We start from the raw sequence: 25,038 nt of genomic DNA, 5'->3' as shown, positions 1-25,038 counted from the left end.
AACAGCAAGGTCTGACCTTGTTTTCCCCTAGTCACTCAGCAGAATCTAAGTGTCCTTTAGACACGAGAGTTCTTCCTTCTGCTCATTGCAAAGAACTCTGTGGAGTGTACTGTGGACATCAAACCGCTGGCAGGTGACATGCTGTCTACCGCAACAGCACATTTTAGTATGAATAAGCAGTGGTTTTAGGAAGATGCTAATACCTTTGCCCAGGGCTTTGCCATTCATAAAACACTTTCCCACATATCATTGTACTTATAGGTAAATTATTTAGCCTCTCTGAGATTCATTCCCCTACATGTATAAATATCATCAGTGTTACACAACACATTAACATATTTAGCAGTTTATAATTCAGTTCTGGAACTGGTCTGAGAATTTAAACACCAGTTAGCATAGTATTAATTCTTTTGGCGATGTGTTTTCAAAAATGTGAACGTGTGAGTTTTATTTTTAATCATCTGCCACTCCTTGTGAATGGTAAGTAGTCAAAGTAAGAGTCACTGTGAATATTAGCCACTTTCAGAATATTCATAAACATTTAGCAAACCATTTAACGTTCTCTAAGATCCTTACATATTTACAATGAGAATCACAAATTTTGAAGTCAATGACTATGATATTTCCTTAAGAAGAGGTATTGTTTTAAACCCAAGTACTTAACACTAAGTGACTTGTCCAATCTGGCTCACAGGCTATCTTTTTTCCCAGTGCTGAAGGTCAAACTCAAGGCCTCACACATCTGAGGCAGGCACTCTGAGCACCACTGAGCTACACAAGCCCTCTTGTTAGTCCTCACGCACTGATTTTATAGACGACCTTGTCAGTTATCTGATCCATTCACATACTCAGAGCCATTCAAATATTGCTACGGGTTGGATCTGGAGTGTCTCCCAAAGCCTCATGTGTAGAAGCTTGGTCCCCAATGCAGCGAGGTTCAGAGATGGGACTTTTGGGAAGTGATTGGAATATGAGGACTTTGAAAGCATCAATGGACTCATTCATTGAGGGGTTCACAGCTCAATGGACTATTGGGGGGTAGTGGAAACTGTAGGAGGCAGCCCCTTTGGAGGAAGGAGGTAACTGTGGCATGAAAGAGGATCCCTGCACCCCCCCCAACACACACACACACACACACACACACATCTATCTCTTTGCTTCCTGCTTACCAGTAGATGAGCAGCTTTACTCTGCCACATCTCTCCAGCCATGATGTTCTGCCTCACCACAGGCCCATAGCAATGGGGCCAAGGGACTATGGACTAAACCTCTAAAACCCTGAGCTCAAATAAACCTTCTCCTTTAAGCTGATTTTCTCAGGTATTTTGTTACAGTGATGAAAAGCTGACTAACACAAATACCAATGACAACAAACGTCATATTTCTACACAATTTCTCTGAATTTCTGGTTCATGCATACAACAACATTTTCAACAAACATTTACCGGAGTCATTTCAAAATTGACTTATAGGAAATGGATCTCCTGATTTGTTATTATGTAAACAAAATCAAGCTAATATTATCTTATGGTATTTTAATTTAGAGGATTTTATCATAGTCAAAGATTATTTCTATTATAAGTTGCATTATGAGATCTTTTTTCTCAATGGCCTTTATGTGATATACACGAGACACATGCACTTAAACATATAGATATGTATTCCCAGGGAGAATTTAACTAAAGAGAAATTTTGTTGATTTAATGATTGGAAAGCTGGATTTTTAAGTATTTTAGAAAGTAAGGCTTCTTTTTATCAGTACAAGGCTATTTTTAATATTGGAGGCAAAGATATTTATTGTGACATTCCAGACATCAGTATGAGATTACCAAAGTCGGAGTAAGGGACCATTTTTCACAGAGCAGAGTTGGCTTTGAAAAGTCCAGTTGACAGTATTCCTCTGTGGACCTCTTCTGTCTCCGGTCAGGGCTCCACCCCTCCTCATCCTCTACGTGCCTGGCCACCACTTTCTTCTGTTGACCCTCAGAACAGCTTCCCCTCCAGTTCCCAGAAGTCACTTATTTCTTCCTATGGAGACTAAGCCAACGAGGGTAAAGAAAGTATGATCAAATATGTTTACAAATGTAAGTTCTAAATGTTTAGTCTAGAATCTCAACCTTGTCCCAAAATGACCTCTTTTTGGTCATGTACCACTCAGTACATGATTTGTACTGAGCCTTATGCTGTTGCCCCGGTACAGCTTTGACCTCTAATTCCAAGATCTATGGCTTTGCTCACCTGATTGTCTGGGCCTGGAGTCTGCTCCTGCCAACACTGGCTCCCTACACATGAACTCTTGTCAAAACTCAACCCATCTCTTATAGCTCATTCCAAAGAGCACTCTGTGCACCAGAGGCTTCCACCCACAATGCTCCCTCCCACCTGCGACTCCTTCAGTGACCTGTGTGGGTGTTCTGACTATTCATGACTCTCCCTCCATGAAGTTTAGTTGCTGATGCATTTATCAATTTCCCTCATTTCTTACTCATTTTCTTACCTATCATGTCTATCCTCAAAGACTATGTTGAATGGACGCAGCATGAAGTTATGATCACAAAACCCATACTGTGTAGCCAGAGCACCTAGATTCAGACCTTTGCTCCTCCACCCACTAGATGTGTGAACTTGGGCAAGTTGTTAATGCCTTCATGCCTCAATGTCTTCATCTATGAAATAGTCAAAATAATACTACCTATTTCATAGGCTTATTATTCTAAATATCAAATGAGCTCACAGTTGCAAACTTGTTTAGTAAATACTTGAGTGGACTGGAAGTTTAGCAGATTATTAGGTGAGTGCTAGAATACATATTTTCACAGAGGAACACCTGAATTCCCAGGAAGTCAAGTTTCCAGGACATAAAAGCTAAGAAGGCTAAATTAGGCAGTGAAACATGTGGGCCCCTGGGCACCCTGGGAAGGGGCAGGTGAGGTACAGCCTCTGAGAGGTGTGCTGTGCTGCTTGGCTCACACTCTATCATCACCTGAAATGGGGTTCCGAGTCCAGATAATCTCCCCTGCTCCTGATGTCTTACCAAGTGATGAAGTATAGGTGATCAGAAGTAAGGAATCAGGGTGGACGTTAGAGACTGGAACAGAGTTGACAGAGGGTAGATGGCACCAACAGCACCGTCATCACAGTGACCACAGACCACCTGACCTACAAAATGACAGACATAAAAGAAAGTCCATTTTCTATGCATATACATTCAAAATCTAATGTCATGACAATCATGAGTCTCTCAAAAATCCTTTTCAAGTTATTTGGAATCCATGTTTTTAAAGGTAACACACACGTGCACACACACACACACAGCACACATACAAATGGCTTTGTTTGAGCTATCTCAACTAATGCAGCGTTATTATAGAACATGTCATCTCATTCTAAAATCTCATGTCATTTGCATATGACATCTTATATTTTTCATATTTGCATTTAATTGCTACTGTGAAGATGTACTTATTAAGCATATCAATGGCTCAGAGTTTCCAAGTAGTAATAGAGGAAGAAAGATAAATTCTGTAATTAAAAACTAATGTCATAAGCACAAAAGGTGATGGATTCCTGTAGGAATATAAGATAAAAATCTAAAATATAAAAAAAAATATATAAAATATATTTTATAATATAAAAAAGTGAATATATGGGTGAGGTATTATAAATGTGGCCAAAACCAAAGTTGGACCATGGAATGGATATTTAGGTGAAATTATCTATTTGACCCACTACTTGGTATGTTGTCTATAGACATTTCAGACAAAGACACAAAATCATTGAAATATTACTTGTTATTTTCAAAAGGGAAAAAAAATTCAGAGTGACAACTTGAGAAAGCAACCAAAGAATTACAGAATTAATATAAACTAATGTTCTGAATAAAACTAATTTGCTAAAAGCAGAAAAAAGACCAAAATTACCAACAACTTCAAATATGCACTTTTATCAAACAGCAGGGGAAAAAATCATGCAACTAAGAATAAACATGAAGAGTCAGTAACAAAATTAAAGAATAACTGCTTGGAAAGGAAGTAGAGGGAAACAGTGCCTATTTCCTCAGCGAACATTTCTGAAATCACATGATGCCAACAGCATTTAAAGCAAAGAAAAGGTGTTTTGCCATGACAGCCAGAGGACATTATGCCTCACAACTGGGTGACTACAATGAGGTGTGGGATAAAATCACCTGGACCCATGTGTAGCAATATGTGAAGGATTATACCTCACATTTTTACTTTTTATGACATGCCAAGGAAGAAATATTTCATTTAGCTAATAACTACTGTGGTCCATGTAATACGCTGAGAAAAATATGCTGTGATTACTACAAATGAGCCCCAAAATGCCAATCTAAAGTGTGTTTACTATTCACATTTGGACGATGGTTCAAAAGTCAGCTTTGGTACTAGAGAAAACAATAAAAATCCAAACACAATCTAACCACTCTTCTTTAACCTCCACTAGAGAAATAAATACTGTGATGTAAATGGTACCACGTCACCCATAAATACGTAAACTCTGCTTTTAAGACAGTTTTCTATCCACATTCAAGGGTTCGTGTCTATCTTTTTAGGGAAGGATGAAGCCAAATCATTCTTTGGTGATCTTCTCTATGATATCACATATTTACTCCAGCAGCACATTACAGTAATGTATTCAGGATCCTAAGTGGCCTGAACCTCTTCTCCAAAGTTAAAACAACCAATATCAATGTCAAGTCTTAATGTGAAGACTCCTGAAGAATGCTAAACAGTGCTACAGACATCTCAATAGCCAGTCAAGCTCTTTTATGAGACTCACTGAATTTCATGATTTGTTAATGAAATAAATTTATTCCATATCTTTGCAATTATTTTTTAAATTATGAGAACAAACATTAAGCAGCATTTTTAATGGTCAGATTCACAGAGCTGATTCACACACTATGAGCCATCATGATCTGCAGCGAAACACTGACCATCCTGTGTGTGTGTGTGTGTGTGTGTGTGTGTGACCTGCTCCCCTGCTTAACTTCTTCAAGTGTAAAAAGTGGCATCAGTGAAAAAAATAGTTCCATTATTTCAAGGTTTACTTTCAAACCAAATATCCATAACCCTATGGAAAAATCAATAAATGCTTGTTCCCATTCCTGAATAGCTTCTATATGAGTCAGAAAGATGTAGTTCCAGAGACAGGAAGAGGGAACTCAAAGAGAAGCAGAACTTCTTTAGAAATCATGTTGTTCACAAGACATACACAGTATCCAGGTGAAAGAGCTCCTACAATAAGACCAATATTGTAATATTGTGAAGAACTCCTACAGTAAGACCAATATTATAATAACAATATTGTTTATGATTTGAAAATATGCAATACTTAATATACAAACATTTTCCTAAACATTTATTGCACCCTAATAATTAACCTGTGAGATGTGGGAGATTTTACCAACTTAGAGGAAAAATAAAGAATTTTGCATTTTTTATACTAAGAGACCAATTTTTAAAGCATATAATCTCTTTAAGGCACTAAGGCATGAATGTTTATTTCTAACAAAATTGTGATTTAGGTAGCTGAAAAGGAACAAACACCCATGGTTTTTGAAGGTCAAGAGCGTAGGAAGTGCTATGAGCCATCTATCACCTTTGTCAGCACCAAATCACCCTGTGAAGGAGGCCTCCTGTAATAGTCAGCACAATCCTCTCCAGATTATCTTTTGCACATAAAGTTAGCCTTCCTCATGATTTGCTTTTCCCATTTACTATATTATGGGAAAATGTATACAGTCCACATGCACTTTCTTTTGTTCTTGGGAAACACCTCAAAGCATAGCTATGTATAAACATATTAACCAACACCTTCCTCATCATTTTCAAGAAATTTAGAGTATTTTGTACAAACAACCTGGCAACTAGAGGACTTTACACATACCTTTGCATATTTGTACAGGAGCACTTTAAGAATAATTTCCTAGAGTGTGAACTGTGGGTCAAAAAGTAATATTTATAAATGGTATCACATCATCCATCAATGGCACTTTTCCAGCCATGAGCTCTTCTATCCTCAACTCCACCTGAAATTTTAAACCTACGAGTGGAATATCATCTAACTTCTTGGTTTAATTTTATTATTTGTGGAGTTGAACGTATTTTCAAATGACTATCATTTTTATTTTTTTCTGAATCACTCTTAACTCTTGTTCAGTAGATTGTTTGTAATTTTTTCATTGTTGCTAATTTATGAAACAGAAAATGCTAATAACAACATTAAGACAAAGAAGAACTGATTATTGTGCTATATGCTCTCAGAGGAGGAACACATTCATCTTCAAACCAAAAAAGAAGTAGGAGGTGTTACTGTTGGGCTCCGAGTTGTGCCATTTTGGCAAGAATGGAAGACACAGACCTATAAAATCAAGTTTGATCTAGTCGAGGTCCTTAATCACTGCTCTTCTGCCTTCTTATTTGTATGAATCAATTACCTTTTAGATTTTAAATCATATTCTGGTTAAGAATTCTATCAAATATTACTGAAATGTTTAAAACTTTCATTACCTAACGTGATTAGCTTCCATTGTCTGGAAAAAACACTGATGGGAAGCACCTCATTTTTCAACACTACTGGACAAATGTTGCTGCATATCTTTGACACCATTTGATCTGTCAATTCAAGGTATCTGGAGTGATATAGAAAATTAGAAGTTAAAGAAATGTAACTCCTCAGCCACCAAAAGAATTGCCACCAAGCCCATGTTGGAAGGCTCATTTATCTTCATCTGTGGGAGAAAGCAAGGGCCTCACACACTTCAGCACCCTGGCCCTCTGCCACGCCAAGGATGGAGACCACCAGGCCAGGTGGAGGGTGTCCCTCCCAGGGACGGTGCAAGCTGGCTGACAGCACAGGGCTCAATGAAACCTTCTGGAACAGAAGCAGGTGAGTCCCCAGAGTAGAGGCGGATATTGAAGGAAATGTGGCTCAATGAAGTCCACAGAAGTCCAATGCAGCCCCATGATGAGGCTGGGAGTGTTTATTCACCTGCATTCCAGGGATCCAGAAAAACTGTCAATTCACAGGAAATAAACTCCCTTCCAGAAGCTACACAGATGAGTCACAGTGCACGTTGGCGTGTGGAGTCTCACAGACGTGGAACGAGATTGGGGAGGGATGAAAGTCAGGAGCTCAGCAGAGTGCCAGGCAACCTCCCCTGGGCCTCCCCACCTTCAAGAAAGGATACTTATAAAGTGCTCCACCTATCCCACCCGTGTGTGTGCAGGAGGTAAACATGCCGAGTAAGATGGCAAGCCCGGATAGGAGAACAGAAGTGTTGAGCACTTTAAGGAGATACTATGGAGTGGGGGGTTAATAGAAATTACGGGAAAAGCCCAAGTTTACAACAATATAAAAGACTGAAACCAAATCCCCAAGAATCAGGGACATTGCAATGGCATTCCAATTGTTAAAACTCTAACATGGGCCATGGTTCCACTTCTTACATGTCAGACCCTGCTGAGTGTCCTACATGTACCAGGTAATTCTCACAACTTCCCCAGGAGACAAGTATTATTACCCACATATTGCAGGCAAGAACACTGAGCTCAGAAGGGATAAATATTGTGCCCTCCATCAGGAAGCCAATGACTGGTACAGCTACAACTTGAACCCAGCTCTACCTCCAGATACAGTTCCATTAACATCTACATGGGGTTTCTAATAACAATCCCCAAGTTATCAAAAAGCAGATGAAGGCTGGGCACGGTGGCACAGGCAAGCTGGCTGACAGCAGCAGGGCTCACAAGGTGATGCCTTCCCTCTAGTTGTCTGGAGACACAGGGGAGCAATGACAGCTGAAAGGATCCCTACAATTTCTTAAATTCTTCATTGCACAGAAGAGAACATTGAGACCTGGCCAACCAGGGCTGAAGCTCAGGGCTACATAGCAGAGGAGCATCCCTCAGCTGAGGGTCTGCTTCCCTAAGAGTCACTGCAAGGGAGCAGGAGAAGAGGGAGGATCAGGACGCACCCAACCCCTCCCTGTGAGGCCAACAGGTGAGAGGCAGCTGATCTACAGGGCAAGAGCTTTGGCTGTTTCTGTCTAGGAGGAGTCTGGTTCCATGTGGTTTCCCTGAGCTGGGAAGATGGCATCTTGTGATTGTGGCCACACTGGGAGGTGGTCTTCCTACACATGAAAAGATCATGACTCACAAAATGGCCTTATAATGGGAAGAAATAACTTCTGCATGAAGCCAGGAAGTCAGGGAAGACCCCGGTTCTACCTCTCCTCCCAGCTCCTAGAGCAGGACCCACCACAGAACAGGCCAACACAAACGTGTACTGAGGGAAACAAGTCACAGACGTGTCCAACAGACAGTGTTCCCAATGCATGCAGTGTGAAAACCAGGCCTCTGTGCACGTTTGTTTTAAGAACAACTCATAAACTGAGAACATAGCTCAAAGTAGCGTGCTTGACTAGCAAGTACTAGGCCCTGAGCTCAATTCCCAATACTGGAGAGAAAAAAAAATAGATTCCTCATTGACATATTCATATTCTTTCATAGACTCTGAATTCCTAATATACATATGTATGTATAAACTCTGTAATCAAGGTAGCTCATATTCGCTTACAGATTGTTTGGGATTATTATTCCTTCATTTTAGTTTTAAACTTTTTATTTTGTCCTACCAAAAATAATTTTTAATTTTAAAAGAGAAATGAATTTTGTAATTTTTTGATGTGTCCTTACCATGAAACTTTATTACTAGCAGGGTTGACTATAATGAGATTGTATTAATTCATGCATTTTATTTTGTTTCTTTAGGGATACATTGTTTAAAATTTAGCAGATCAATTCATTCCTTGTACTTCAAAGAGTGCCAATAACTTAGTAGGCATTCAAAAAATGAATGTATGTATGATTACACAAAAGTATTTGCAAGTTGGCACCACTCTTCATGGAAAACTTTCTAGTAAACTTTCTGACTTCACATGAAGGTCACTCTCTGCAGGAACTGTATAGTGAAAGTCATAACCATGTTATGGCAAACTTGCAGCAACTGTGCATTGAATCACTCTCTTTTACACATTCATAAAATTTATATTTCAAAATGCTTATGAATAACTCACTGGGGTCATTTCCTGAGATGGAGAAGATTGGGGGAGGGCAGGTTTCAGGGGCAATCAGGCATTCTATTTTAGACATTTTAAATTTGTAGTGCAAGAACTGTTAGGAGGCATTTGGGTATATAGACTTTATGCAGCAATTGGCATACAATTTTTAAAATAGTTTGCTGAAAAAAACTCTATATGCAGTGTGGTCCAATTGGAGACAGGCTTTTTAAATTAGTCATAAGAATGCAAAATTTTCATATAAAAGCTATTATTAAAATTGTTCTGGCAAATGGTGTCAGAAGGAATCATCTTTTCTTTCTCTTGCACACTCACATGCACACACACGGAAACATGAGTGCACACAAACCCACAGGCACACATCTAAGCACACACAAAAATATGCATACACACAAAACAACCACCCAGAGGCTGAAGCAATTGGTGCACACTATGTATACACTACCCAAAGCACTTCATTCATAATTCCAGCAGCCCAGCTTTATGAATCTTTCCCTTTCAAGTGAAAGTGGGTTTAAGCATCATTAGAGAAAGAGAAAATATGAATTTGCTTATTGCAGAAAACCTTAGCAGCATCTAATAATAGCACATGGGACTACTGCCACCAGAAACAGCAAAAGCAGGGACTTAGAAAGACAAGACCGGGTATCTTTCACAAAGTTAGACCATATCCAAGAACCTCTCTCCACATTTTATAGCATATTTTTTTTTCCTGAATACTAACATGCACTATGAGGAATATAATTTGTCGGTATTATGTGTAAAACACAGAGCTACACACATACTCAATGCACAAAAAAACTCCCAAGTCTTCATATTGGATCAGAACACTGGTCCTTCTTTCATGCACCTTCTTTTTTGGTTGTCAAGGACGGACTCCTTTTTTGACTATAATAAAGATTTTTATTTATTCAATAATCACCTGAGGAAACAGGAAACACATAGGACTGATGTGATAAATACATATATTCTTATGGAGTTAAAATATTTTACAAGTCAACTACAATTAAGTTTTGCTCTAATTTCTGAATTTGTATCTCTACTTTGGCAAAAGTGCTGATATAAAAGCAAACCAAACACTTCAAGATAGTAAATCTAGGATACTTAGCTTTCTACTGTTCTCCCATGACAGACATCCCTGTGGTGACACGGACAGTATTTCATGAGCGCATATTTGAATATCCTGGGTACATCTGCTGGGTGTTTTCTCCTCGGTGCTGAAATACCCTCTTCCCAATGGTAGCTCTCTTCCTGAGACTTCAGTCTCGAGTTCCAGGCCCTTCACCTCCATGCCAACAGCGCTGCAAAGAAAACATTTCCTCCAGCGCGGAGACAAGAATTGGCTTCTCCACTTGGCAACAGATCCCGTGTTGATGATTTTTAAAAGAGTAACTATTCAGTTCAAGGGCCCTAGAGAGGCTGATGACTGTAGCTCCGGTCATTTGAGGGAAAAAGGAAAGAGATTATTAAAAGCCAAGGGCAGGACATGGAATATAAAACATTTACTTTAATTAAAATAAATCAAGTAAAAACAAGTTTTGAGCAATAACATATGGAGCTCCTTACAATTAGATTAAAGACCCATAGATACATAGATTCATGTCTTTGATGTGTCTGGACTTCAGATCAATTATACACATGCTAATGTCCAATTTCCATAAGAATACAGTAAATGACAATTATATGTTGGCTTAATTTTGTTTGACAAAGGCACTCTCCAGACTTCTTAGCAAGAAACTTGGTTCTGTTCCATGTAGGTTCACTCCTGGAATCTACAAATTTTGGGGAAGAAGAAACGAACTAATTTGTATAATAAACAGACCCAATATTCATCCCCTCACTGTTCTGGAGTAAAAAGAGGCTGAAGAATGCTTGGAGGTTCTTAATCTCCCTTCTGAAGGAAGGCCTCTGGGGAGGAGGCTGCGCGGAGGACTGGGAAGACTGAGGCACTTGTGTCTGGGGTCCCCTGGAAAAAGTTTCAGGAAGGATGGGCAACCCCACCTCTCTTGGGCACCTTTCCCTTGGCTCCTTTTGTCTCTTCTAAGTATAGGAATGCAAGGTTATTTTTCAGAAGAGAAAATATTACTCAATATGACATTACCACTTAAAAATAATTTTTGTCACCTGACTAGAAAAGGTTAATTGAAATGAGAAAGGGAAGGGTCCCAGAAAAAAAAATTAAATAGTAATAAAACTTGATGTCGTAATGAGAAAAATCTGGCTTCTCCTTCCATTTCTACCATGAACTAGCTATGTGGCTTGGATTATCTCACCAAGTCTCTGTTGGTGGAGTTTCTTTCTTTGGTGAAGGGCTTCGACCAAACTCTCGAGCTTCTCCCTACCCATGACTCCACGTTACTGTGCCTAAGGATGGTTGGCTGCCATAGCTGAGGAGCTCACACAGGAAAACCACAGCAGGACGGTGGGTGGCCTCTCCTCCAACACACATGGAAAGTGAAGAACAGTCAATCTCCACTTCTGATCTCTGGATGGAAGTGAGGGGCACCCTAGGCCCCAGATGGGGAGATGGCATCCCCATCCCCAATCCTCCCTGTCGTCATCCCCAACAGATAGAATCACAACAAGTGGATGGGACAAAGGGGCTGCGGGGTCAGTGTGTGTCTGCACTGTGTGGTGTCCAGTCGCCATGCAAATCAGCACAGAGACCGAAACATTTCCCTTGCTAAAAGTCCATTTCTAAAAAGATCTTTGGAAGTAATTAAAGCCTAAGATGAAATGGTTGGTGAGAAGAGGACAGGAGATTTCAAGAGGGCACATGTTGCTCAGAAACCCACCCATAATCCCCACTCAAGTTCCCTTCCAAAACTGAAAGGCCTTCATTAATGTAAAGCCACACATTTCATCTTCACATTACCAAATGCAAATGCACGTGTCCATGCTCAGAAGGCAAGGCAGCTGATATAAAGGCCTCCTTCCTCCTTCCCAATGCTGTGCTCAGTGCCGAGATCTCCTGAAGGTGGTATTAATTTCCTCTCCTAATAATTTCTGGGCCGTTAAGTTCATTGCATTCTACTTTGCACCCTCCTTATCAGGCCTGTGGAGCCTTGTGCCGTGTCCCCCAGGAGGCCAGCTGCCATGTCAGAAAGGCTCACACTTTCAAAGGATTAATCACACCTCTCTGGTGCTTTGAAAGACCTCGTGCTAATCTGCAGCCTTTCTGTGAGGTTGACCCTGCTTGCCTTCTTGGGAGTGACAGAGAGGACAGTGGCATGCTGGGGACGGGGGGCATTCCAGATCACACCAACATGAGCGATCCTGCCAGTGCAAAATGCATCAGCCCACTGGTATTTCTCTTTTCTTCTTCCTTTAGAGGGAAGAATGAAAGTAAAGGTCACTTCAATATGCATAAATTGGCCTTTTGATGAAAGACACTTGAAGGAATTGGGCTACTTGTAATAGGAATCCTAATTCAATTGAATGATGCGACCTAATCTGACCCCATTCACAGGGGGTCTTCAGCCTAGGAACTGGCCCAATGTGTAAACGCAGAATTTGTCCGTATTTCAGATGTCCTTCTGATGCTACACTGAACGATTACTTACACTAAGTTGTAATCAGCAGTGCCATTCGCATACCAGAGCTGAGGCCCCAGGCACTGATACTCTTTGTTGCTATCTATTAAAAGTCTCTCAAACACATATTCTTCCCTCTCACACACTGGATATTTAATTATTTCCTCATCTCATGCGTTAGAGTGTTTTAAGAAGACATTGGAAATCAATGCATCTTCTTTTCTTTTTCTTGGGAATTATGGCTGGTGCATCTTAACTGAACTAATGGAAATTTGTCACCTTATGAGTCATGGGGAGTACAGGGTAGTGAAGAGAAGAACTGGAAAGAACAGAGAGGTCAGGGATGTGGCCCGCAGTTGCTGAGGGCTCCTGCAGACAGGGCAGGGTTGGAAAGCTGCACACACAGCGGTAAATCACGTCAGGTCTGCTCTGGCTCTACATCTTATCTGATATTTTAACACATGTATTAATTTCTAGAAATGCAGAAAATGCAGACATAAAAATAATCACATATAGTCTACGCATCATTATTCCCCATAAATTCAGCACAGCTAAGTCATGTGTGAATCATGTTTTCTTCAGAAACCACAGAAAAGTAATGAGCCTCCAAACTCTGCTCTTTGATCCTTCTACAAAATCTGCAAAATGAACCAACAATTCTCTGCATTAACTTCCAGGATTAATGTGAGTATTTTCAAGGTTTAAAACAAAGTCCTCCACCGAACTTTCTAATTTCAGAAGAGGACACATATAAGGTGATGCCAGTGTATTTCATTTGCACAAATGTGCAAAGAAGATGGGGTTTGTGATGGTCTATGGCTGGCCTCATCTTCTTTGCTTCTTTGTTTCCATTTTCCTTCATGCCCTCTATGCACTGAGGAGCAGGAGGAAAAAAATGGACCTATTGACAACGTCTCCCTGTTTCTGATTCCAGTCTCTTTTACAGAGAAGGTCGATTTCTTAAAGTGTCATCTCTCCGCTGATCTCAACAATGGCAGCAACTGCTGTGGCACCGTGGAAGGCGTGCTCACCTCCTTCCCTGGGTCCTCACTTGTCTTTCCAGCAAAAATGTCCCCAGTGTCCCATCCATGGCTCCACCGGCTGCACGCACTGGTGGTGTTGGCAGTTTGTGGCTTCTGGATCATCCTTTATGGACAAGATCAGAACCAAGTGGAGCATTCACTGACTCAGCCCACAGAGACTCTGTCTATTGCATGGGCCCAGGGCTGCCTGAGAACCCCCCTCCATCCCTGCCTGGCCAGCCTGTGGCCCGCATCCTCTTGTCTGTCCTTCCTGCTTAGGTTCCAGTTAACAGCCTCCACCGTTGGTCTCTCTGATAGAACCCTATTTCCCATCCCAGACCCAGCCAGCAGATAGATACCTGAGAGGTGTGGTTCCTCGTGTCCTCTGTGTCTCAGGCTCTTCTCACCTTCTCTTCTTTCTGCTCACAGGAATCTCCCTACTCACCCCGCCACGCCTAGCCTCGATTCTGAGTTCCCAGCTCATGTCCACAGCAGGGATCCAAGGAGCTTGTGAATGACAGGGCGCTGTGGCAGCAACAGTGAGGTGACCTTGAGAAAGGACAGGCTGCAGATGAGTCAAGAAAGAATGAGAACCAAACTCCAGCCAGATGCTTATTTTTTTCCTTAAAGCCAAGCTCTTCCCATCTTTAAATGGACTTATTTATGCTTTGCAGAAATGTTTTGAAGTGTCAGATCTTAAGTGAAATTCAGGCTTTATTTCTCACACTTCATTGATAAATGAGATACTTTTTTGTTTCCTGGACTCTGGAATGTAAAAGGCCCCTTTCACCTGGGTAACTGGGTGATGAAATAGCTGACGGAATAAAAGTCTGTACCATTAACTCAAATGCTGGCACCTTTTCAGAAGTTAAGTATTTCCCCAGAGAAGAACCTTTCTGGGTGATGTTCCTTCCTTCTCAAAGATATTGTATTGTATAGAATTAGGGAAAATGATAACTGATCATAGTTCATCAATTAACATTTACAGAGTACCTTCTCTGGATCATCAAATGCTAGATCATTTGAAAACAAAAAGACAAAGGAGAGTAAAACAGATGATGATCTTTTTTTTTCACAAGGCTTACATCTATCAGTCCTCTATTCGAAAATAAATTTGGAATAATAGGATCTGACCTGCTACCAACTCAGATAGCACCTGTGAGATCCTTGTGGATCATTGTGTTTTTCTAAGGCTTGAGTGATTCATTAATACAGTGGGGTAATAGCACCTGTCCATGGGTCTTAAGAAGTTTTTAGCAAGCCCATGAAACCACAATGTGAAGTCACTTGAGGAACTGTAGAGTTCTCTGCTAAGACAAGAGAATGGGAGGAAGGGAGATGGGATGAAGAAATCTCACTTTGCTTCTCCATAATTACTATGTGCACGGCTCTGGAAAGAGATTTCTTGTTTGGACAAATAATTTTCTTACTGTAGTACATTTGAGCTTTTCAAATAACCCTGTATACACATCAAAGAAGATTCATTTTGCTTTCAGCTAAAGGGTATCTCTTCAAAAGAGATATAAAACCAAAATTGCAAATCAAATAATAATTAAACAAGAAACTTCTATGTAGTGTTTAAAAGTTCATAAATTGCTTTTACTTCCCCTTCACCTCATTTATCTGGTTTTGACCTTGAATGTGTTTATCTGGCTTAGGCCATTTTGTTATTATGTAATATCTTTGCAAGACACATTTAAAAAGTAAAATGCAAAAAAGCTTTCCCAACACCTTCAGATCCAGTCTCAAAGGTAAGAATTGTGGTGAGGTTGTCAGGAAGCTCCACTTCTAGATGCACCTCTGAAAAGCAGTACGTCCCTAGCCCGGTAGTCATTGCTTCCTGGGACTTGCCAGCCCTCCCCGGGCTGAACTGCACCGCTGAGGAACACATCAGTGTGCCCCCAGGTACAATACACATGATACCTTGGGGGGTCCTCTGGAAGTCAGGCTTTCCTGCAGCTCTCAGTCACTGACACTGCCGGGTGACTGGGGCCCAGGTGCAGGCTCTTGTTTGAAACATGAGCCGCAGCAGAGACTCACTATTTATTCCAAACCAAAGGGGGAGAAATCAACTCTCAGGAAGTATTGACCTAATAGAGATCTAGTATAAAAAGAGTAAAAACAACAAAAATTATTTTGTATTATACTTTGAGATTTTTACTTAAAAACAATTTAAATGCATAATTTTTGTTCCAATATGTATCTGTAGCAGTTTGTTTTGCTTCTACAAGCTGTGTGATTTAACTATGCATTGAAAGTGTGTGTGTGTGGGTGTGTGTGTGTGTGTGAGAGAGAGAGAGAGAGAGTATTTATTTCAGAATTGCAATGTTTTATTATCCCAGGTAACCAAGAACTCTGAAAACATTTTCTTAGTTTCTGTATGATAAACCAAGAGACTTCAGAGGAGAAGGTGGGTTGGTGGTATAGCTCAGTAGTACAGGACTCGGTTAGCATGGACCAGGCCCAGAGTTTAATCCCTAGGGTCACAAAAGAAAAGAAAAGAAAGAGTAGAAACTGACGGCTTATTTTTACAAACCTACAACACGTATTGTGGTCCCTCCACAAAGGGAATATTCAATAATTACTTGTTAAGCAGAATACCAATTGTCAAAAACAACTTTAAATGCTTTCCAAAAAATGGTAGCTTAATTTTGGTTTGCTTTTATAAAAAATCAACATGAGGATAATTATTTTGAGGATCACAAAGTCTTTTGAAAGACTTTAGGTTATTTGAGATACCATAAGCTATCATAAGATTATGAAAGACTGGAGTTCCAAGGAGTGACATGAGGATACTAAATAAGTATAAATTATAAATTGAGTTGCGGAGCACCAAGTCCATCTATCAATAGAAAAAGGAGGCTTAGAAGTCAGAGCTGATCAGCAACCAGCCTTTCAACTTAGTACCGTCCTTGACAGTATGAAAGGGACATTTGCAAACCCAACAGCCTCATCTGAGGGCAGAAAACCAAGACAGCCATGTTAGGCCATCTCCAATGTTGCAGCGATAGATGGGAAGCGTTGAGAAGGAAAAAGGGTTAAGCACTGAAAACTTAACTGCTACATTGGAAATCTAACAATTTAATGCCCCCCTAAGTATGCCCTAGGCCACTAAGTCAATGTTTTGATTAACAATGTTTTGATTGACAATGATTTGATTGACAAAGCTTGACATCTTCTGTTTTTTCCAATGATTATTTCTTAATAGTAGTATCTTCCAACTATAGAGTTTCCCAATAGATTTTCTTATCCTCAGCTGTCCCGTTTGTAAAATGAGCACAGGGACACCTGCTCTGCTGTCACAGTCACTCCAATGCACAGCAGTGTTCAGTCTGTCCCTCTCGGGATGGTGGTAGGTTAAGTGTATTCCCCTTCCTCTGAAATGGGCAGTCGCCACTTTATGAATTGACAGCGTTGGCCGAGAGAACGAGTCATGGTTCACTTCAAAGCAGAAGCCATGCGGAGCCAGGGTACAATTTTCTGGTTCTCTTTCTACTGCCCTGGGCAATGTCACTGTGACCAGCAAGTTCCGGGGAGTGGAGCCTTCATCAGTCTGCATCCCCGCCTGGAAACGAAGTGGAGGGGAACCCACACCAACTCCAAATGGACATGCAGAGTGAACAAAGAAGAAGCCCAATCACTCTTTGTTAAGCTACTCATCATTGGAGGTTATTGGCCACTATGGTATACCCTAGTCTGCCCTGAGCGATCTCTTTTTCAGATTCCTCTAACATTAAAATCAGTGTGTGCAATGTGGTCACCACTCTACTTCAGTAGGACTCAGTCCTATAGCTTAAGCCAGCTGGACAGCCAGGGAAGGAACTTTTTACTTTTAAACTGGAAGTTATACAGTCTGAAACAAATAGTATATTTAAAGTTTGAAAAACATAAAAAACAAATAGAGATGACTGGCCTAAGTAATGCTCCTGACTAAGAATGATTTTGTTTTATATTCAAATTGCTCCTAAAAGCGACAAAACAGACTTTTTCACATCTGAGTTCCATCGGATGCAGTTGGTCAGTTAAGTAGCAACACTGCATAGTTCGTACACATGGTGGCATTCACTAAGCGTAGCAGAACTCACAAAAAAAGAAGATTATGTTTTTGCACCAGTAACACATACACCTCTGCATACCTACACACATGTACACAGCACTGTCTATGTGCTAAAACTCTATGTGCATCAAAGTCTTTATCTTGTCCAAGCATTTTGAACTCTATTGCTTCCTGAGATCACAAATTATTGTGAAGCACAAAATACTTTTGCAGAATGCTCTTAAGCCATTGTGGAGCAACGAAATGTCATCAAAGCAATGGATATTTTCTCCAAAAAAAAGTTACACACAATCACAAGCACACACTTTGCATATAGTCGTGGGAGATGTGCTAATTTGTTGCAGCCCATGTTAGATCCTGGGTTAAGAATTGTGGCATAACCACCCTAGTATATTCCCACTGTTACTAGGGTCTGTAGCATATTGGAATGTTTTGCATCACCCTCACATACTTATTGGTAGTGCACAGTTCATTGACTGCCTCTGAATAGGAAAGACACCCTTGCATGGAACTGTCCCATGCATTCCATCTCCGGTATTTGTGTAGGAGGAATTTGTGTAGGAGAAGCATTAGTCATCCTTCCATCTTTTATCTTTGGCTCTGGAACAAATGAGGCTTTCTTCCCAATCCCCAGTATTTGAAGATTCCATATGAATAATAATTTCAGAGTTGTCATAGAAAAAGGGATCATACATTTGGGGGGAGGAGAAAGAGACACAGAGTAGAGCTCAGTGATGACATGGGCAGTGGAGAGAAGGTCCTGGGCGCTCCAAGTCCCCAAGGAGCCAGTGCGTCATTCAAAGGCAGAAGATCCATAAACTACTTGGCCATGTTTTGACATTTTTTGCTTCCTCAGACTAAACCTAAATTCGTAAGGAATTTGTACTCGTCCTGTGAAAGCACCGGAACCTTGGTGATTAAATACAAGAAGGGCATGTGGCCTGTTAGCCTTTGATTTAAAGGAACTTACCTCTCTGAGACACTGCCTAACCACCTGGGAACACCAACGGTGAGGTGAGGAGGGACTGCAAACCCTTCAGCAGCAAGGTTGTCCTCATTGACCCCTCCATAGGGGTGATAGAGTTTCACAGAGAGGGACATACCTTCTTGTTATTGGATTTTATAACCTGGATTGTTCAGGAATCTGTTCGAAGCCTGAATTCATTTTTCAAACCCAAAGCAGACAGCAGAATTGCTTTAAGACAGAAGCTTACATTCCCAGTAATGGAGATAAGAGGCTTATCATTCCTGTAGCAAGTGCCCAAGTGCATCTGTGAATCACATCCCCTTCTAAATGAGCTGTGGCGGGGGCCAAGCCGGCTCTGGGCTGTTATCAGCCCCTGATGCACGTACAACAGCACACGGCACAAAGATCAAGGGTCATTGATCTCTCACCACACACTGGTCTGGAACTACAGCTGCAGCATGAATGCAGGCCGTAAAGACCCCACGCCTACGTGGCGACTCTTCCCACCTTCCTTACAGCCACCGCCTGTCAGTATGCACACGTTTACAATGCATTGCGCAGCCGTGCTGTTCACACAAACACACATGCAAGTACACAGTCTGGGTGCCAGGATCCATATCTTGATGAATCAATAATTTCATACGTGCTGTTCCATATTTTGCTATTTTTTTAATTTGTAATACATTTTACAGATGTTTTCAGATCAGCACATAAAGACTAAGATTTTTTTTAAGAACGAACAATATGAAACATTATACACTTTCTAAAAAATCGAACATTCTAAAATGGAATTAAATGAAAACAGTGTCTTTCTCTCCCAACATCTTTGCTCCGTCAGAGGCGGTTACTGGTAAAGTTTTTAAGTAGAAAAAAAAAATTCAAAGAAATAAAAGACAGAAACAGAAAACTAGGTGGCTGTCAATCACTTGCTACCTTCCAGTGAATCTATTTCTCCATCCCTCGGACCTGGGCTGGCCTGTGACTGCTTTAACCCAGAGAATGCGGCAGGACACAATAGTCAGCACTTGTGGCTGAGAACTTCAGGGAGACCAGACGCCAGGTAAGAAAGAAGGGCGTGCTAAGGAGGAATTATGACAGCACGCCACAGGGTGCTCAGGATGACTGGACTCCACACCCTCACAGGTAAGAGTTTACCCAGTCGGATGCACTGTTTCTTTTTTTAACTGTGATGAGCTTTCAAGCTTCCTTTTGCAGCTTTGACAGTTGCGTGTACGGGCAGATGTGTTTTTCTCTGTGAACAATAATCTGTTAACATTTTTTACCTTCATAACGATACTCTTTCCACTAATTACAATGCTTTTATATACTAAGAAAATTAATTCATTTTATGCCATGAATTTTTTAGGATTCCTAGAATCAAACACCCATCTCCCCATCGTGGTTATAGGTATCAGCAGACTTCCACTCTGATCTCTCCTTGTTTTGTTTTTCCAGTGATTCTGTGTTTGTTTTTTCATTTAATAATTGAGGGAGCTCCAACTTGCGTTACTGCAGTAAGTGAGGTACAGATCTAGTTGAATTCTTTTCTAGGTGGCTACTGTTTCCTAAGTATTTAAGAGCAAACCTTATATGCTGAGAGTTCCAGGCCTGGGAACATAGCTCAGTGATGGAGCACTTGCCTCATATGCTTGAGGCCCTGGGTTTCACCTCCAGCAAAATAAGATAAAATATTCATTTCTATCTGAATTTTTCTTCTATCCCCTGATTCATGCACAAGTTCTTGTTTTTAAATTTATTCTCAATTGAAAATTTTAAAATAAGGAATAAAATAATTTGATACCTATAGATGTCATTAATAGATCTGAGTCTAAAATTTCAAAGAAAAGATTCTAGTAAGGTTCATATGAATGCCAATGGTCATCAGATGATTACATTATAAAATTATTCTTCAGAAACTATAGAGAACTTTTCTAAAAACAAACTCACATTTTCTAAAGAACCAAAAAAAGAAAAATGGCCTTTTTCACTAATGCTCTTTAGAAAGGGAATACAATAGTGTTCTATAATTTTTTGCAACACTTTTAATTAGCAAAATTTACTCTAAATTCTTTCCGTGTAAGTCAAGCAGAACAAAAGATTAATTCTATTTGAGCAGACATGGCCCAATTTGCTCTGGAAAAAATGAAAGTAGCCAGAGAAGAAACAATTCCTTAAAATCCTAAGGAAAACCCCGTTCAGGGACGACATTGTCCCTCCCACCATGAGTGGTGATCTAGGAAAACTGCTTCAGTATCTCCAAACCTCTGTGCATCCCAGAGCACTGAATAAAATGTCAGGTCAAAGAGAAGAATGTTTGGTACCAAGGCCACATGTTTCTAGCTGAAACTTCCTCAAGCTCCAAAGCATATCAAGGACAAATAAACATTTAAGTAAAGGTTGTGATTTTTCTTTTTGTTGTTCTGGGCATTGGAATGTTGTGAATTTTGTTTTTAAATATTTATCATCCGGAATCCTTCCAGGCAGAGTTAGAACATCATAACAGCGAAAGGTGAGAATGTATTATCCACCTCTCTGAATTTATTTGGTCACTCGAGACATGATCATGAAGTACTTCCATACATGTTTGCGTGGTGCTGATCTCTGCAGATCACTGGGTGAAGAGCAATCCATCCCAGAGGTGGGCAGGGGGGACTCTGAAGGAGACCTACGGCAAGAGACCACATACCGAAGTACACAGGAGGCTGGAGAAGCCCAGAAGGTGCCGGAGGAGCCCAGGGTTGAGGAGAGCAGAGCTCATCCTTGAGTAGGAAGGAGCACACTCAGGTGGAAGGAACCCAGCTCCTCAGCACTGTGAATAAGCTGCATGAGGGCAAAGAGAAACCCACTGCTGGCTGGGGAATCTATCCCCAGGACTTGGGATTAATAACCACGTGTTTCGTCTTCCACTGATAAAGCTGGACACATGTTTTCTCTGGTCACTTTTGGGCTGGTAGGATGAATTCAGAGACCTTTCCAGTCGTAATCTGGTACCGCCCTGTGTGGTCAAGCGTGTGAGAAGGGAGACTCGGCTTCCCGATTCAGTCCTGAGAGACGTGGGTTCTTACCGCAAAGAGAAGGAAAAGACGTCTTTAAAAGGCAGAGCACTTTATTTTACAAGGTAAAAAATAACCACACTGCAGCATTGTGAGCGCATGACTCCTCACAATGTGAGTGCTGTGTAACCATGGAGTCATTATCTAGTTCTCTCCTTCTTTAAAACAAAGACGGAGCTGAAAACCCAGGAGCTGCGAGGTGCAGGATGATTATTCCGTTCATTACTTGGTAACTGGAAGTATAATTATCAAGTAATCTGCATGAACATAATTACGTATTTACATAGTCTTTGCCATGTAATTACAGAGGAGTTCAGTGATTATACAGTACACTCCTGGAAAAAGAAAGTGATACCAAAAAACAATCAAAAAAAAAAAATCTGTGAGATGTAGTCATTTCAGAGAGAATCCAACGTGAGGATGACTTCTTCCAGGAAAGGCCTCAACCTTAACGTCAAGTGAAAACAATAAAAATCAGATCAATTTCCAATCACAAAAACCAATCAGAGACCATTTGTGAATTATGGAGCTTGCTGAGACCAACAAACCATTTCAACCACTCAGTGTTCAAGGAAAGGGAACAACTTGCTTTTGTGTTTCAAAATGAAGAGTGTTTTTTAAAATATATTTATTAGTCTAATCATCTGTAACTCAGCCTTCTTTCACCCATTATTAAATCACAAGTGTCTCTTTTATATTCTAAGATGTTTAATAAGTAGGTAAAGAAAAATGAGAAGGAATAAAGTTGAACTGTACTGATCACTTAACAAAGTTCTGAAGCTTCCCTCTACCCAAAGAGGAACATTAAGTACTTTATTTTTTAAGATTTCTAATATGAATGATCTAATAAAATCCTGGCCTGAAATTTTTAAGCATTTTTTAACTGAGTTCTGATTTTTAAAGTCTCCCTGTTGACTGAAAATTGATTCTTGTTTTCTGTTTGTAACAGCTTAGGTCACAGTGATTTCAATGATATACTCTGCACAGTGGATTGTATTCCTTAAGAAAGTCTATCTCAACATCGAACAACAATTCCTCTAGAAATGAATGAAAATAGGCTACTGCATACATACCAGAGATGAGTAAAACCTAAACTGCAACACACACACACACACACACACACACACAGAGCAAGCACAAATCAATACTTGAGATCCTTTCCTGTGAGTCACTGTCCTCTCCAAAACATTTTCAGCACTTCATCTGGCTCTAGTTGTTTCTGTCCAACTAGTTAGGCAAACTAACTCTCTTGGTTCCATGAACACTGTTCAATATGTCCATGAGATAATTTACTGCCCTTTTTCACAGTTAAAGCGATAGAAGAACGTAACTTAAGCATGAGACAATCAGATGTCAGGCTTTTGAGAACTTTCACTGCAGAACGGCAGAGAAGACATTCTACCTATGCTTGACAAAGATGTTACAGACCAGTTCAATAGCTCTGGTGAAAAAAAAAAAAACAGCAACATGGCATCTTTAAAAGACTCCTGCCCCTAAATTTTAAAAGGTAACAAATGTTCAATATCTAATCGTCTTTCTTTCAAAATCTTGATTTTCTGTAGAGATATAGTCACATTCCCTGGCCACATGAGAACAGTCACAGCACACAAAACCTCCAAAAATTCAGTCAGGTGCATCGCAACCCCTCTGTGATCTGCTCCCTGATCTGGAGACCCAACTTCTAAAGCAACCAGAAGAAAAGGAGAAAAGATGGACCCTAGCCTGGGCACCATGTTTCACAAACTCACCCACCAAACCTTTTCATAAAGCACACACATGGGCGGCTTATTGAGTTCGCCCCATGAATCATGCTGCTGCAGCCCCCTGCTCCCTTCTCCGAGCTGCCTCCTCCACCGTGAACAGAAGTCCACTCTGTATGAGTCATGCTGATCTGTGGGATGCGCCTCTGCTCTCATCTGAGATGAGCAAGGTTTGGAGGAATGAGCGGAGACCAGGCTGCAGAAGCAATCAGGAGATCCAAACCAGAATTGGTGACATGTGAATGTTTTCTCCACCACGGCGCAGGGTGCACCGATTCCTGAATAGGGAGGCGCAGAGCTCGGATGGGGACAGGTGTCCACTTTCTCACTTTAGACATCTGCACAGAAGAGCTGAGGAACCTCACGCAGTAAGAAACAATTTCAATTATTCAGGAATGTGTGCCAACGTAGGTCTAGATTTTTAAAAGATTCAATGTGAGTTTTCAAAAAATTAAACTTTATAATTTCTGTCTTATTTAAGTAACTGCACTTAAAGTTTTTATTTTCATCACTTAGGACTTATATTTTGTGTTTAGTGGGTGAGTTTGAGTTTTTAAAAGAAATAACTCTTACAAACCTAAATAATCAAAACTTCTCATTTTGTAATTGTTTTTACTTTACATTTTAAGCAAACTATATTCAGATTGTGAACATTCGAGCACAATTACATTTGTAGTCCTTTACAACATTACTCTCAATAGAAAAAAAAATGTTTTTTAAAAAAATATTTGTTATAAAAGTACTTAGTGATTTTGGTTACTTTAAGTCAAAAAGAAATTGTGGGTACACAATATACTTACACAGCACACATGCTGTCTCTGAGCTTATCAGGTATCACTGGCTTTGTATGGGAGTATCCAGCCTGCAAGGGTCATGAAGAGGGTCACATTTCTTTAGCATTAATCACAGGAAAACCTCAACTTAGGATGTATTTTTCAATTTTGACATTCTAAGGATCTGTTTGGCAAGAAAAGATGATAAAACATCTTTTATTTAACATTTTGTTAAGTCTGCCTCACAACTTCCAAAAATTTAGACATATGGTATGCAGACTTCCACTCATGCCTTGCCCTGAGCCCCCAAAATATTGAGAGCTGTGCAACTCGCTCTCCTGTCAATACAGGATGTTTGTTAAAGTGGCCCAAATGCTGCTCCCTTTCTTAAGAACCATCAGTACCAGGATCACTGTCATCTACACCAAGCTTCCAGCACCAACAAGCATTCTCTTTACATTCCTCCCAAGAAAGGACTTTGAAAAGCAGTGTATGCTGGAAGCAATAATGCACATTGGTATCTACCACTGGCATATTGGGGTTGTTTGTTACGTAGCATCATCGTGGCAGAAGATAACTGACATAATGAATAGAGTTGAAAAATACAGACAAGGTCTATGAAAAGCACTAGAAAGTAAAGAAAAGGAAATATCATGGTTCAAACTCCGAAAGGGAGGCTTTGGGCAATGATGACCCAGAAGTTTCTGGAAAACATTGAACATTCTGGTGATGCACATGAAGATGGGCCTGTAGAACGCAGGGCAGAATAT

Source organism: Marmota monax, unplaced genomic scaffold (genome assembly GCF_021218885.2).
Source record: "Marmota monax isolate L192 unplaced genomic scaffold, Marmota_monax_Labrador192_F-V1.1 WCK01_AAM20220418_F8-fsc00026, whole genome shotgun sequence".
Taxonomy (NCBI): domain Eukaryota; kingdom Metazoa; phylum Chordata; class Mammalia; order Rodentia; family Sciuridae; genus Marmota; species Marmota monax.
The sequence above is the reverse complement of the archived record's forward strand: the minus strand, read 5'-3'. Positions refer to the sequence as shown.